General features: G+C 44.6%; 1 protein-coding gene across 2 annotated transcripts in view; it reads right to left on the bottom strand.

Annotated features, from left to right (window-relative positions):
• LOC147110963 (protein bassoon-like) overlaps positions 1-16,359 on the bottom strand; it is a 428,570-nt gene that overhangs the window by 71,597 nt on the left and 340,614 nt on the right. The gene's annotated exons all lie outside the window — the stretch shown is intronic.

A 16,359-nucleotide genomic window follows, 5' to 3' on the forward strand; every position in this document is an offset into this window, starting at 1 on the left:
GCCATTGGGTCTTTATCTGGTTTTTCGCCTCTCCCGGGAGATCACATGGGTTCGGGTGGATGCAGGGTGATAGAAGATTTGAGGTTAGGATCAGATCAGCCATGATCTTATTGAATGGTGGAGCAGGCTCGAGGGGCCGATTGGCCTACTCCTGCTCCTATTTCTTATGTTCTTATGTTCTTATTCCATTCTTTTGGAAGATGATTGTCAATAAGCAACACCATGAGAAACCAACTAATTTTAAACACTTGACTTTTAATCATCCATTTTTCTCCTCTTCCCCCAATTTATTGGACCTATGTCCCCATTCTGTACTTTTTAGCTTTACACTTACAATATAACTTTTTTTTTTACAAACAAAGACTTTACTAGCTGTTTTCTGGGCCTCTGTAGTGCCACTGTCTATTACTGAGGCATCAGCTACATTGTAAAACTTGGTCTGTGATTGGTTCAAAAACAGCTCAAAAGATTGGCATATTTTGGGCAGGGTTGAATCACAGACTTCCATCACAGACTACATCAACGTTTCACCTTTTTTTTTTTAAGTGCCAAACATTAAGGGGGAGAAATTGGCTAACTCCCGAAAACGAGCATGGGAATTGTGGTACGCGATTAATCCAAGCCCATTCATTGCGTTGCCGGCAGCACGGTAAAGTCGTGCTACCTGCTGTTTTACATGATTGCTGCGTGCTGCCATTGCTACCTGTGCTGTTCATTGGCTGCATGCATCAGCAGGGGACCAGATATCGCGAGTGGCTAGCGCTACTTAAAGGCTGCCTGCACCTCTTTTAAAAAAATTAATTAACTGTTTTTGTTTAGACAAATAGAAAAGGCAGAAGAACCAAGCATAATTTTCTTCACATCACATGTGCAGCCCAATAATCTTGATGTGATTTAACATCAATTAACAATTGATCTAGCATCAATTGCCGTTTGCGGAAGAGAGTTCCAAACTTCTACCACCCTTTGTGTGTAGAAGTGTTTCCGAATTTAACTTCTGAAAGGTCTGGCTCTAATTTTTAGACTAAGCCCCCTCGTCCAAGAATCCCCAACCAGTGGAAATAGTTTCTCTCTATCTACCCTATCTGTTCCTCTTAATATCTTGAAAACTTCGATCAAATCACCCCTTAACCTTCTAAATTCTAGGGAATACAACCCTAATTTGTGTAATCTCTCCTCGTAACTTAACCCTTGAAGTCCGGGTATCATTCTGGTAAACCTACACTGCATTCCCCCCAAGGCCAATATATCCTTCCTAAGGTGTGGTGCCCAGAACTGCTCACAGTACTCCAGCTGTGGTCTAACCAGGGTTCTGTACAGCTGTAGCATAACTTCTACCCCCTTGTATTCTACTCCTCTAGATATAAAGGCATTCCATTAGCCTTTCTGATTATTTTCTGTACCTGTTCATGGCATTTTAATTATCCATGTACCTGAACCCCCAAGTCTCTTTGGACATCCACTGTTCTTAGCTTTTCACCATTTAGAAATTACCCTGTTCTATCCTTTTTAGGTCCAAAGTGGATGACCTCGCATTTGCCTACATTGAAATCCATTTGCCACTGTTTTGACCATTCACTTAATCTGTCAATATACCTTTGTAATTTTATGCTTTCATCTACACTGCCTACAATGCTGCCTATCTTTGTGTCATCGCAAATTTGGATATACGACTTTCTATGCCATCATCTAAGTCGTTAATAAATACTGTGAATAGTTGAGGCCCCAACACAGATCTCTGCGTGACACCACTAGTCACATCCTGTCAATTTGAGTACCTACCCATTATCCCTACTGCCCGTCGCTCAGCCAATTTCCTAACCAGGTCAATAATTTGCCCTCAATTCCATGGGCTTCTACCTTAGTTAAATCTCTTCTGTGGGACTTTATCAAATGCCTCTGGAAGTCCATATAAATAACATCCATAGACATTCCCCTGTCCACTACTTTAGACACCTCCTCAAAAAATTATATCCGGTTTGTCAGGCATGACCTATCTTTCACAAATCCATGTTGGCTTTCTCTGATCAACTGAAAATTTGAGGTGTTCAGTCACACTATCCTTAATTATAGACTCTAGCGATTTCCTGACAGCAGATGTTAGGCTAACTGGTCTATAAATCCCTGGTTTCCCTCTCTTGTCTTTCTTAAATAGCGGAGTGACATGCGCAATTTTCCAATCTAAAGGAACGATTCCTGAATCGAGAGAACTTTGGAAGATTATAGTTAGGGCATCTGAAATGTGCTCACCTAGTCGGCATTTAAGAACACCAGAGAAGAGCTGCATTCAATGTGAATCACATGTCCTTCTCCTACTGTTCTCAAGTTGATGATGGCTAGAAATCTATAGACAACATTTGGTATGCAGTTAAGCTTCATTTGTCCTCAGTTTGCTTGGATTAGGGGAAAAAAAGCCTGAGTTCCTGTTCTTCGTAACTAACCAGTGATCCTTGCTAGAAGTGAATGGTTGTGTGCAGGTGTGGACAACAGGTGGGGACAGCAGGTAAGAACAGGATTCAGATTGAATGTACTGTCCTCTATTCATAAATACCCCTACTGACACTCCCCAGACATGAAGATGGCAAGTTGGGAATCACTATCACTTGTGGAACCATAACCCCACAGGACTCAAGAGGGGAAAGGTTAGGGAAGAAAAACTGGATGAAAAGAAATCACACCATTTGGATAACAGTCCTGAAAGTGCCTGGTAATTCGGACATGGGTTTCAACTGAATCACAAACACTCAGCTACTGTAAATACTGACATTTAAGCAGTATAAGTACTGTGCATTTGGATACCCCTGCCAATACATTGTTACTTCAGAGAAGATTGTTTATTGAAGATGAAGAACAGTGTGAATGGAGTGGGGGTGGGTGGGGGGAGTGGAGAGAGAAGAACTGTACTTAGTCAGAAAACCTACTTGCGACTAGTGAGTTTTGTTTATTATGAATGGCAGATGTGGTTTCTATCAATAACAGTGGCAATGCAAAACTCATCAACTCCCCTCCCAAAAAAAATTGCATTCCTTAAAAGAATTAGGGACTGTTACCAAAATATTTTTAGAGGAGTAAGAGCGTACATGGCGATTAATGCTCCACCTATATTTTTTATTCAAAAATGTTCTTCCTGCCTCCTGAAGCTGATGACTCATGATTGGGTACAATTTAATGGATGGTGGGAGACTTTCAGTAACTTGCCCAAGTGACCATTCTTTGTATGCAAGTCTGAACAAGCCATGCTGGATCATGTCCTCACTTGACATGCCCACAAATGCACTTCCCAGCAGTGATCTCTGGATAGTAATCAGAAGTGGAAATCCTTGCTGAACTTTCTTCCTCTCTAGCCAAGGGACATTGAAGCCAATTATTCCATTGCACTGTTACCCTGACTGATATCAGATAATAGTACACACTAAGTGTCAGGCATGAGACTTTCATGTGCACGATGGCTCATCACCAGAGAGTGCGTTGCATTTAGCCATTGAATCATCAAGGTAGCACTTCCACATTGTTTTTTATTTAAAGCACAAAATGTATCCATTTAGTTTACAGTAAAATTTTGAGAATGAGGTAAACAAAACAATGGCCTTGTACTCCTGTGAAAAAGACAAAGATAGTTGCCAAAAAGGTCTTAATTCACAAGCCCTTTTATACATCATTTGACATCACATTTGATTTTACTTGTACTGTACAATGCAGAGCTGCTCATTCTGTAGTACTCAAGTAAATCTTTACTCAAGAATGATTGAAGATACTTCAGGGCATCTTTCAGAATGCACCTGTTTTCATCTTTCCTGCATTTCCAAGAATAGCTTTTAAAAGACCACTTCACTGGCAGCATCTGGAATAACAGCAGTAAGTGAATTCTCTTGGAATGAAAAAAAATGAATTAAGCCCTGCAGTGCTGTGACAATACCATGGCTAGGCCTACAAGTCAAGCGCCTAATGCTCCTTATGTAACTCTGACAGTACGCCTCCCCCATCCTGTTATTTTAACATGTTTTAGGAACATGGTGTGCAATAACCATTTCTGAATTATTGCATCTTTACTGTGCTCATTTACTGTAATGCTGCTCAGCTCAGAGGCATCTAACAACCAGCACCACTGAAACATATAGAGCAAAAGAAAATTATGAAGAAAGGTCAGAACAATATTTCACAGATTTCAATACATTTTTTCTGCCATCAATACTTGGAAAGAAATGCCGCAAAATGTACAATTAATAAATAATGGACAGAACTATTGAATAATTTTCTTTCTATTTCAGGAATGATTGTATTCTATTATATTTATCACAAGTTACTGGGCAAATATACAAAAGTCCAGTTTTGTGTGCTGTATTTTATTATATATCCGCGATGATATATGAACAGATAAGATGAGATAAACACTTCCACAAGCAGCTTATTCCAGTTGTATTTACCAAAACCTTGCAACTCTTATTCTGATAAGCAGTCAATTATTGAGTTACTGAAGCAGAACAATTTCTGATCCAATGCAACCAGAATGACTAATTAATATGAATCCCAGAGTCTCACTGCTGCCAGTCTGCTTCTTCATTTTACGTCTTGCAATGTTACATTTCCCAGCATTTGGAGAGTTAAACAGCTCTGACTACATCAGGGGCTCCGCATTGAAGGAGTTACGTGCATATCAGGATTAGAATCCATTTGTTCTGCTCATCCCCCAATTATCTCATAGTAGACCAAATCAGATCAAGAATAGTTTGACCTAGGTTGGCTAGCTTGAATCATTACACTGCCTGTGCTTGCCATTGCCAGCATTCACCTCTGTTCTAATGCCATGTGGGGACACCTTGTCCAAGCACTACAGATTCAAAACCTATGGTTCAAAATGGATACCTTCATTTAAAATCAAGCTAGAACATTTTTAATACCAACTTTTTAAAATCAGTAAAATACAAGAGCATTGAAATACATATATATATTATATATATTTAAAAAAATCTAAATTCTAGAAGCACACTACACTGCAGATGGAAATCTTATCATGCCTGAGTTCCCAGTGCCATTCATCTTTGCGTTGGAGCTGAATGCATCTTGTAATGGAGTTGACACAACAGCAGATGGAACTGCTGTAGGCACTCTGCATGTTCCTACAGAAATCACTGAACACAAGAAAAATCTGTATACCTATGGTATTTCAATGGCCCAGAAATTCAGGTCGGGGGCTTCCCGCGGGTGCAAGCCCCCAATCTGCACTGACCTTGCGCACCAGCCGTTGAGCTGTGGGCTCCCGTGGAATTCTGATCCAGGGCCTGGTCCAGCTGCCGGCGCGCAGTGCTTGCGTATCCCAGGGGCACAGTTAGTTCAATGCGTCCCCTGGGATCACGTGGGCCATGGGCAGCCAACTGAAGCAGGGAATGCTCCATTCATAAGTCTGACAGGAAGTGCTATATGGCCCCAAAATAGCACTAAATCTTCAAATAATTTTTTTTTTTTTAAACACATTTTTTAAATAAACTATAAATTACATGAAATAACTACTTTAAACAATAATTTAAATTTTTGAAAAAAATAATTTTATTTTCTAACGGGGCTAAAAATAAACTTATGTACAATAAGAACATAAGAAATAGGAGCAGGAGTAGGCCAATCGGCCCCTCGAGCCTGCTCCACCATTCAATAAGATCATGGCTGATCTGATCCTAACCTCAAATCTACTATCACTCTCCATCCCACCCGAACCCATGTGATCTCCCGGGAGAGGCGAAAAACCAGATAAAAAGACCCAATAGCCAATTTGGGAGAAAAAATCTGGGAAATTCCTCTCCGACCCATCTAGGCGATCGAAACTCGTCGAGGAGATCACTCTGTCCCTATATTTTCTACAGTACTTACCTTCTGTAAAGGCGATCTCCACCCCAGCCAGGAACAGGAATAAAACCATCTCCTGAAATCTAACAGAATTAGAACACAAGAAGTAGGAGCAGAACCAGGCTACACGGCCCCTGGGCCCGCTCCACTGCCCACAGGGCCACGACCATTCCGAACCTAGACTCATGTCCAATTTCCTGCCCGCTCCCCGTAACCCTTAATTCCCTTTACTTCTAGGAAACTATCTATTTCTGTTTTAAATTTATTTAATGATGTAGCTTCCACAGCTTTCTGGGGCAGCAAATTCCACAAACCTACCACCCTCTGAGTGAAGAAGTTTATCCTCATCTCAGTTTTGAAGGAGCAGCCCCTTATTCTAAGATTATGCCCCCTAGTTCTAGTTTCACCCATCATTGGGAACATCCTCACCGCATCCACCCGATCAAGCCCCTTCACAATCCTTTATGTTTCAATAAGATCGCCTCTCATTCTTCTGAACTCCAATGAGTAGAGTCCCAATCTACTCAACCTCTCATCGTATGTCCACCCCCTCATCCCCGGAATTAACCGAGTGAACCTTCTTTGTACTGACTCGAGCGCAAGTATGTCTTTTCTTAAGTATGGACACCAAAACTGTATGCAGTATTCCAGGTGCGGTCTCACCAATACCTTGTACAACTGCAGCAATACCTCCCTGTTTTTATATTCCATCCCCCTAGCAATAAAAGCCAACATTCCATTGGCCTTCTTGATCACTTGCTGCACCTCCATACTAACTTTTTGAGTTTCGTGCACCAGGACCCCCAGATCCCTTTGTACTACAGTACTTTCCAGTTTCTTGCCATTAAGATAATAACTTGCTCTATGATTTTTCCTGCCAAAGTGCATAACCTCACACTTTCCAGTATTGTATTCCAAATCTCTGCCCACTTACTTAGTCTGTCTATGTCCCTTTGCAGGTTCTTTATGTCCTCCTCACTCACTAATAATAAACCTGTGGAAAAAATGTTTTAATTTTAATTAATTCACCACTTACCTTGTAAAAAGCAGGCCTTACGCCTGCTTTTTATATTTCTAAATTCTGCAGGCTTACCCTCCCGGGAAAACTTGTAAAAAAAAACGAAGTTCGATGCGCACGCGCAGCCTCCCCCGCGCACGCGTTCGACCTCTGAACCTGTTCGTTCAGAGGAACGGAAGTGCCGGTTTCCCGCGCATGCGCAGTGCATGCAGGATACCGGCACTTCCATCGGGCCTACGGGTGAGTACCCCGTGCGTACTCACCCATGGAGACCCGAATTTCTGGGCCAATGCCGCAGAGGAATAACTTAACATTTTAGCTTTTCAAAACGAAACTTAAAATGTTAGTAGCTGTCAGAGGGGTTGAGGGTAAGCTTTTCAATGAGAGAAGGGATGATGGTAGTTTTGAAAGGTGGAAGGACAGAGGCCAAGGAAAGGTGGCCATAAACATGACTGCCAGTGAGCATTCGACCAAGGGGAGGTAGTTGTGTGGTGATGAGGTAGCCCTCATGGGCAAGCTAGAATCCTATGATGACAGGGGTATGGGGGTGGGGGATGGGGGTCAGGTATAGGCAGAAGAACAAAAAAATAATCCATGAGCTCCTCACATATGACACTGAACTCGAGGATGGGGACCAGATGAGTGGGGTCAGAGGAGACATGTTTGTCAAAGTCTGGCCTTGTTGTTCCCCTCTCTGATAATCCAGGAGTAATAGGAGATTTTGGCAGTAAGAAGGTATGCACAGTATTCGTTGAGATGATACAGCTAGAACGAGCAGTGAACAACCAGACCAGTCACATACCAGGTGCGCGTAAGCTTGTGGCCCTCGGATTTAAGGGCATGCGAATGGAAACTGTACCATGGGGAATGGTGGTGGCATGAAATGGTAAGAGACTTGGAGGGAATGAGGGCATTAAAATCAGGCAAGGGAGCTATTCAGTAGGTTTACAGCAGTAGCGAATGAAGGGACAGAAAAGAAGTTGGACATTTAAGAGGGCATTGAAGAGGGTTACGGAGATATTTTTTCCCCAGTGCTTACAGTGATATAGAGGGGTTACATGTGGGCAGGGAACTGTAACTATTGAGGAAAAAGATCAATTTATCTTGGATGACCTTGTCAATGATAGGAACCTTAGAGGTAGCAAGGTTGGAGAGTGGTTATGGTGTGGGTGGATGGGGGATTTGTTGTGCAGGATGAGGTTGAGTGAGGACAGCAGGTGAAGATTGAAATCACCAAGGGTGAGGTGCCAGTTGCCGCAAAGGCCAAGGACAAAGGATTTGGGCGAGGAAATGGCCAGGGGTCTTGGGAAGGTGGCAGATGATAAAAACAGGAAGAGGTGGTAGAAGGTGAACTGCTCAAAAAGAGGTGAAGGAGTTCTGTCTCTAAGACAAGTTTTAGGCAGGTTAAGGATAGACTTATCCAGAATGAGGTAATGAAAGCTGAGAGCTTCATTCACAAGGAAGCATAAATTTTGACGGATGAATAGAATAGATGGGTCATAGGAGACCTGCAAAGGTGTTCAGAGGGGGATGCGTGGGCAAAGGAGAGTGGCAGGAGGAGAGGGTGGCATGAACAGTGGAGAGATGGACGGAGGGAGATTAGAAATGTTTGTTTCCAGAGATGAAGGTCGGAGGATTTGTGCTGAGAAAGGGGAATAAGGCAGTGCAGATTGCTGAAATATAAACAGAAAATGCTGGAAATACTCAGCAGGTCAGGCAGCATCTGTGGAGAGAGTGACAAAGTTAACGTTTCAGGTCAGTGACCTTTCATCGGAACTGAAAAATGTTACAGTTGTAACAAATTTTAAGAGAGTACAGAGGCAGGGGGAGGAGAGAAAACAAATGGGATGATGGTGCAAAGCAAAAGAGGGTGGCAATGGGACAAGCATTTTGCCTTTGTATTAGTGTAGATTGCTGCTTTGGGAGAGCTGATGGCAAATGTGTTGGGTACAGCGAGAATGCCTATAATAATTCACAGTTGTGTGGCTCAGGGGCGGAGACCAGTAAAGTGAGAAAAAACAGAATTTAAAAAAAGCACGGGCCCTAAATGACATACCATCACAAAAAAAAGGCTCACTGGGTTTTGCCTCTCTCTACCTGTTCTCTTAAATCCACCAAAATATTTACAGCTCTGTCTTAGAACTGAAATTGATAAATTTTCTAATTAAATCACTGATCATCACCAGATGAATAAAATACTCCATTGGCCGCAAGCGGTATACAGTTCAGGTTACAGTCCTGGCATTCTTCCCAGTAATGTTCAAAGCAAAAAAAAACAAAGATTCATCACCCTTGCAGTTGCCGATCTGTATATTTATTTCACTTACAACTATGAAATTTTGATATGGCGAGAAGTAGTAAGGTGGGAGGAGGCTCGTGCGGAGCATAAATACCGGCATACACCTGTTGGGCCGAATGGCCTGTTTCTGCGCTGTAAATACTATGTACTATTTAATATGTAACTACACTGTCCACACAGTCCCATTTAATTCTTCTAAATGTACCCTCATTATTCAGGTAAATGTAGTGTAACTAGTTTACCTCACAGAGAAACAAAGAACATTATATACAATGACATTTGATTGCTGCCTGTGACAGCAACTGCTGTACTGTAGAGATGGGTATCAAACATTTGTAGATTTAGAACTCTTGAGACCAACAGAAACTGTGAACGCTGCTGACTCTGCGACTCCAGCCAAGTGAATGGTTGCTCACAGGTAGGTGGGTAGACTGTGTCTAAACAGCCCTCAAGCCACAATTTCTATTACAACACAGCCACCCAGAGGCAGGGCTGTGATATAAATGAGATTGTATGGACACCCATCTCAAGAGATTACTTCTCTCCACATCGTGAGAGGCAAATGTTGCATGCCGTCAAACAAACAGCTATTGCAGGGTAACCATTTTGATTGTTACATTAAATAAGTGCACATTTGTAGTCATTTCAAGGAGTGAGACTTTTTTGAAATAATTACAACAGGTCGAATAACCTCACATTGGATAATAAATTGATTTTATTTAAAAGGTATCAGTCTAGATGCTCTCTCTCCACTTGTGGGTTTGGTGTGGTTTGTAGATTTGTATTAAAACTTCAAAGCAAACAATTAAGCAGCTCAGCTGCCAAACTGAAGTATGCAAATTCATACAGGCAATGTAGAAACCACAATGATATGTGGGAAGATTTTCGAAAAACATTGAGTAAACATACAGGTGTAGGAATTCGGGTTGACCTCAGCAGGTATTGAACGAATGCCTACTAAATAATCGAGTTCGACTTCAGGAGAACAATCTAGAAGTTGTTTATTTACAAGAACAGACGAAATACAGCAGGTAAGGCGGCTGGATGCAGGAGCACTGTGAAGTAGATCTTTCCCCAGCGGGAACGCCACGAGGACTGAGTCCGCAGTCCTGTGGAGAGCATGATTACGTCATCATGCTCGGCTGTGTTTTCCCGCGCTTCGGGTGTCACGTGACCGCGTCGTGACGTTAGCGCGTTCGCCCACGCTTAGGGCGGTCACGTGACCCGCGCCGATACGTCGGCGCGTTTACCCGGCACTGAGGCTGGCCGTTGAGGCCGAAGTCGCGAGCGCGGGAGCGGGAGCTAGAGGCCGAGCTGGGCCGGCGCTTGCCGCAGGAGCGGGAGATCGCGTCGCTCACGTCGGCTAGCCGATGCGGCTGAAGTCGCGGTAGGCCGGGCTGTGCCGGCGGCCGCCATGGAAGGCCGAGCCGGGCCCGTGGCCGGCGCGCGTGCGTCACGTGATGCGTGACGTCAGCGCGTTAGGTTGCCTCTTAAAGGGGCAACGGCCCAACAGGTAAGTTACATACAAGCTAGTTAGGTTAAAGTGAATTATGTACATAGTTAGTAAGGGACAACCGGTGGTACCGCCACATGTGCCCCCCTAGAATTCGCTTTAACGAAAGTCCAAAGATGAGATGGTCTGACGAGCTGGTGGTCTCGGCGGGCGTGCTGTCTCGACTTGGCGGGCGAAGTCTCAAGATGCTGGTCGTGAGCGGATCCTTACACACGTCGTGGCGAATAAAACGTATCCGTCAGGCGAAAGACCGTGGAAACGTGCGAAACAGCAGGCCTCGTCAGAGTGACGGGCAGGGTGGACGGATGCGGGCAATGGCTCCGTTGCTGTTGAAACAAGTCCTTGTTCTGATGAACTCTGCAGGAACGCCAAACGAGCGATCCAGAAGGACTTGACAGGCGAGGTCGGTGAACTCACCGACAGGTGAGCGAAACCTTCGGGAGGCTGGAACGCACGGAACGGTGCGTGCCATAGTGCTACGATGATAACACAACGGAGGGTGAAAAGTAGCTGCGTTGATCAGTGATCGGTGAGGACAGCAACTTTCACATGGCTGATCGCGGCCGCGGGATGCCCGTTGGACCCGTCCTCGATGTTTGCAGCATCAGTAGATGTTTGCGTTTGTTAAGGTGAAAACTGGAGAAAGGGCGGCAACGGTCCGGGTTGTTGTTGATCTCGGTAGGGGTAAACTCTGCCTGGAGGGCGGCAACACTTGTAGTTGTTCTTGCTTTAGGAGAAAACAGTCGGGAGGGCGGCAACGTTTTTAGTTGTAGTTGGAACTTAGTGGAAAAACTGCCAAGAGGGCGGCAACGCTTCTTGTCTCGCTGAAAAGTGTGGTAGGTAACACAACCAGCAGGCTGACGGGCTGGTGCGTCGTCGGCGGGGCATGAGTCTTCGTGTTTCACGAGGGCCGGGTCCTCGCGGTTTGCGAGGGATGGGTCCTCGTGGTCCGCAAGGGATGGGTCCTCGTGGTTTGTGAGGAATGGGTCCTCGTGGTTCGCGAGGAATGGGTCCTCGTGGGTCGTGAGGAGCGAGTCCTCGTGGTTCGCGGGCGTGAGTCCTCATGGTATCCCCGCAGGGCGCGCTCCGATCTTGTGGGCCCGAACATGCTGTACCCCGCGCTTGGAGAGATTTATACTTGCTGTTGCGTTGGACGTAGAGGCGGACAACCCGCGTGGCGGTAGAAAAGTCGAATACGGAGACCGTAAGCAAGTGCGTGGTCTGCGACGCATCGACGTTCTCGGCGAACAGGGCTTCTACCTTTACAAAGCACGAGGGCGGTTGTTTCTCCCTGAATTGCGGTAGCGACAGCGGAACGGCTGGTGCTTCCATGGCGTGCTTCTTTTGTGAAAATTGTTCACAAAAATCGGGGTCCAGCTGCGTTTTGTCCGTGAAAAACAGGATCACCTCCAGGCTGCGCTTCCTTTGCGTGGTCGCCAATGTAGGAATTGGTGTTCGTCGGCTGTTCGTCGGTCGTCTTCTGTGAAGACGAGGTTCAGGCTGCGCGTTGCTTCCGTGAAAATCGTTCACGGATACGGGGTCACCAATTGTAGTGTAGGAATCGATGAGCTCCCGTACTCACGTCGTTGGGTCACCAATTGTAGGAATTCGGGTTGACCTCAGCAGGTATTGAACGAATGCCTACTAAATAATCGAGTTCGACTTCAGGAGAACAATCTAGAAGTTGTTTATTTACAAGAACAGACGACATACAGCAGGTAAGGTGGCTGGATGCAGGAGCACTGTGAAGTAGGTCTTTCCCCAGCGGGAACGCCACGAGGACTGAGTCCGCAGTCCTGTGGAGAGCGTGATGACGTCATCAAGCTCGGCTGTGTTTTCTTGCGCTTCGGGTGTCACGTGACCGCGTCGTGACGTTAGCGTGTTCGCCCGCGCTTGGGGCGGTCACGTGACCCATGCTGATACGTCGGTGTGTTTACCCGGCACTGAGGCTGGCCGTTGAGGCCGAAGTCGCGAGCGCGGGAGCGGGAGGCCGAGCTGGGCTGGCGCTTGCCGCGGGAGCGGGAGATCGCGTCGCTCACGTCGGCTGGCCGATGCGGCTGAAGTCACGGTAGGCCGGGCTGTGCTGGCGGCCGCCATGGAAGGCCGAGCCGGGCCCGTGGCCGGCGCGCGTGCGTCACGTGATGCGTGATGTCAGCGCGTTAGGTCGCCTCTTAAAGGGGCAACGGCCCAACAGGTAAGTTAAAGGGGCAACGGCCCAAACAGGTAAGTTACATACAAACTAGTTAGGTTAAAGTGAATTATGTACATAGTTAGTAAGGGACAACCAGTGGTACCGCCACACAGGATCATTTCAGGAGAAACATGCCATCTCTCGGCTGTGACTTCTGGCAGTTCAAGGCTTCTAGATTTATGCTGCTTTTATATTGGGTTTAGTGGGGCTTTAATACCAATGGATACCAGAACATGAGTCTCATGCAGCCAGCAACAACCTGAAACATAAGAACATAAGAAACAGGAGCAGGAATAGGTCAATCGCCCCCTCGAGCCTGCTCTGCCATTCAATAAGATCATGGCTGATTCAATCTTGGCCTCAACACCACTTTCCCGCTCTCTCCCCATACCCCTCGACTCCCTTGTAGTTCAAATGTCTGTCAATCTCCGCCTTGAATATATTCAGTGACTCCGCCTCCACAGCTCTCCGGGGTAGAGAATTCCAAAGATTTACGACCCTCTGAGAGAAGAAATTCCTCCTCATCTCCGTCTTAAATGCGCAACCCCTTATTCTGAAACTATGCCCCCTAGTTCTAGATACCCCCACTAGGGGAAACATCCTCTCAGCATCTACCCTGTCAAGCCCCCTCAGTATCTTATGTGTTTCAATAAGATCACCTCTGATTCTTCTAGACTCCAATGAGTATAGGCCCAACCTGCTCAACCTTTCGTCATATGTCAACCCCTTCATCCCAGGAATCAACCTAGTGAACCTTCTCTATACTGCCTCCAATGCAAGTATATCCTTCCTTAAATATAGAGACCAAAACTGTACGCAGTACTCCAGGTGCGGTCTCACCAGCGCCCTGTAAAGTTGCATGAAAACTTCCCTACTTTTATATTCCATACCCCTTGCAATAAAGGCCAACATTCCATTAGCCTTCCTAATTACTTGCTGTACCTGCATGCTAAGTTTTTGTGTTTCATGTGCTAGGACCCCCAGATCCCTTTGTACCGCAGCATTTTGGTCTCACTCCATTTAAAAAATAATTGCTTTTTCATCCTTCCTTCCAAAGTAGATAACCTCACATTTTCCCACATTGTACTCCATCTGCCAAATTTTTGCCCACTCACTTAACCTATCTATATCCCTTTGCAGACTCTTTGTGGCCTCCTCACAACTTGCTAACCCACCTATCTTTGTATCATCAGCAAATTTGGCTGCAGTACACTCGGTCCCTTCATCCAAGTCATTAACATAGATTGTAAATAGTTGAGGTCCCAGCACTGATCCCTGTGGCACCCTACTAGTTACTGGTTGCCAACCGGAAAATGACCCATTTTTCCCGACTCTCTGTTTTCTGTTAGTTAGCCAATCCCCTATCCATGCCAAAATATTACCCCCAACCCCGTGCGCTCTTATCTTGTGCAGTAACCTTTTATGTGCCACTTTATCGAATGCCTTCTGGAAATCCAAATACACCACATCCACTGGTTCCCCTTTATCCACCCTGTTTGTTACATCCTCAAAGAACTCTAGCAAATTTGTCAAACACGATTTCCCTTTCATAAAACCATGTTGACTCTGCTTGATTGTCCTATGTTTTTCTAAATGTCCTGCTATTACCTCCTTAATAATGGATTCCAGCATTTTCCCAATGACAGGTGTTAGGCTAACTGGCCTATAGTTTCCTGCTTTCTGTCTCCCTCCTTTCTTGAATAGTGGCGTTACATTTGCAGTTTTCCAATCCGCTGGGACCTCTCCAGAATCCAGGAAATTTTGGTAGATTACAACCAACGCATCCACTATCACTGCAGCCACTTCTTTTAAGACCCTAGGATGCAGGCCATCAGGTCCAGGGGACTTGTCGGCCTTTAGCCCCATTAGTTTGCCTTGTACTTTTTCTCTAGTGATAGTGATTGTTTTAAGTTCCTCCCTCCCTATTAGCCCCTTGGTTATCTATTATTATTGGGATGTTTTTAGTGTCTTCCACCGTGAAAGTAAACGTTATCATCACCAAGTCTGGTGGCCAGGAAAACCTTTTGTTTTGTAAAAGCGGTCTTCCCAATGGTTGGTCTCAGTGAAATAGGCAAGCTTATTACAGGATTGCTGTCAAGTGCAACACCCACTAGTTAAGAACCATCAACACGGGTCTTGCAAAATAATTAAAATACAATTGCTCAAATCAGATTCTAAATCGTAATCTATTGTACCACTGCAAATGTAATTTCCCTGATTGCTGCTTTCAATGTTATTAATTGTGGGTGGAATTTCCTTAGTATCTTCCACCAAACCAACTTCTGCCTTTTTTTATCTATAAAGTTTCAGGCAAACCAAAAAAAACCGTTTTTATTTATCTTAATAAATGACATTTTTCTGTTGCACTGAGTCCTTGTTTGAGAACTTAGCAGCAGAAAGAATTCACTCATTTCAAACATAAACTGCAGTGGAGACTGTAATGAGATTAGGGGATTGCAGACATACAGGCAGGTTCTCTGAGATGATAAGCACACAAAGACAATCGCAGCTATGCTTATAGTGGCCACTAGAATTATCTTAAACTTTGCTTACTTAGTTCCTTGACAGATCAAAGGCACAAATGTTGTCAGTGGTTTAAAATATGAAGCTTCATATACGAATATAGTAATGGAAATAATTTCAGCGTAAAGGATTACACACAGTAGGTTGTGATTTATAGTAGCTTTAAAACACAAGCTGACTTCCTCTCAAAATAACAGCTACATTGGGCCAGTAATTCTTGTCCCAACGCATGAGTACGGACGGGGTACTCACGCATGGGCCCGGAGGAATTGCCGGTTTTCAGCATGCACAGCGCATGCGGGGAAAACCGGCATTTCCTCTCCTCTGACCCAAGGGGTTAAGAGGCGGAACGTGTGCGAGGTTTCAGGTAGCGCGTGTGCGCTGAACTTCCTTTTTTTTTATTGAAGAGTTACCCGTGGGGAAAAGACTCCGGTTTTACGCGTGAAAAAAAGCAGCCGTAAGTACTTACTTTTAACAGGTAAGTGGTCTATTAAGTAAAATTAGAAAAATTTTCCACAGATTCATTATTTTTGAAGACTTTACAGTAAGGTAAGTGTATTTTTAGCCCTGATTTTTTATATAATAATTTTTTTCAAAATTTAAAATTATTGTTTAAAATAGTTTTTTACAGTTATTTATACTTCATTTAAGTAGTGCGATTTTTAAAAAATTTTCTTTCAAGTTTAAGTAGTGTTTTGGGGCCGGGAGTTTTCATGAGTTTGACAGTTCTTACAATCAAACTCATGAATGAACTTTTGCAACCTCCCATTTGTAGTGTCCGCATACCAATAACACACGGACTGCAGGAGAACGGTAATAACAGGTGTTTACTGAACAGAGGGTATGCTGGAACTGAAAGTACAGAAGCCTGCTACGGCTTTATATACAGGTGTGGTCACTGCCGGTACTACAGTATAAAAGCAGTTCTCTCTTAAAGGTACATACACACCATTGGTTGCCCAGTGCTCACGTGATCC

Source organism: Somniosus microcephalus, chromosome 11 (genome assembly GCF_052327205.1).
Source record: "Somniosus microcephalus isolate GS21.2 chromosome 11, FLI_Smic_1.0, whole genome shotgun sequence".
NCBI classification, from domain to species: domain Eukaryota; kingdom Metazoa; phylum Chordata; class Chondrichthyes; order Squaliformes; family Somniosidae; genus Somniosus; species Somniosus microcephalus.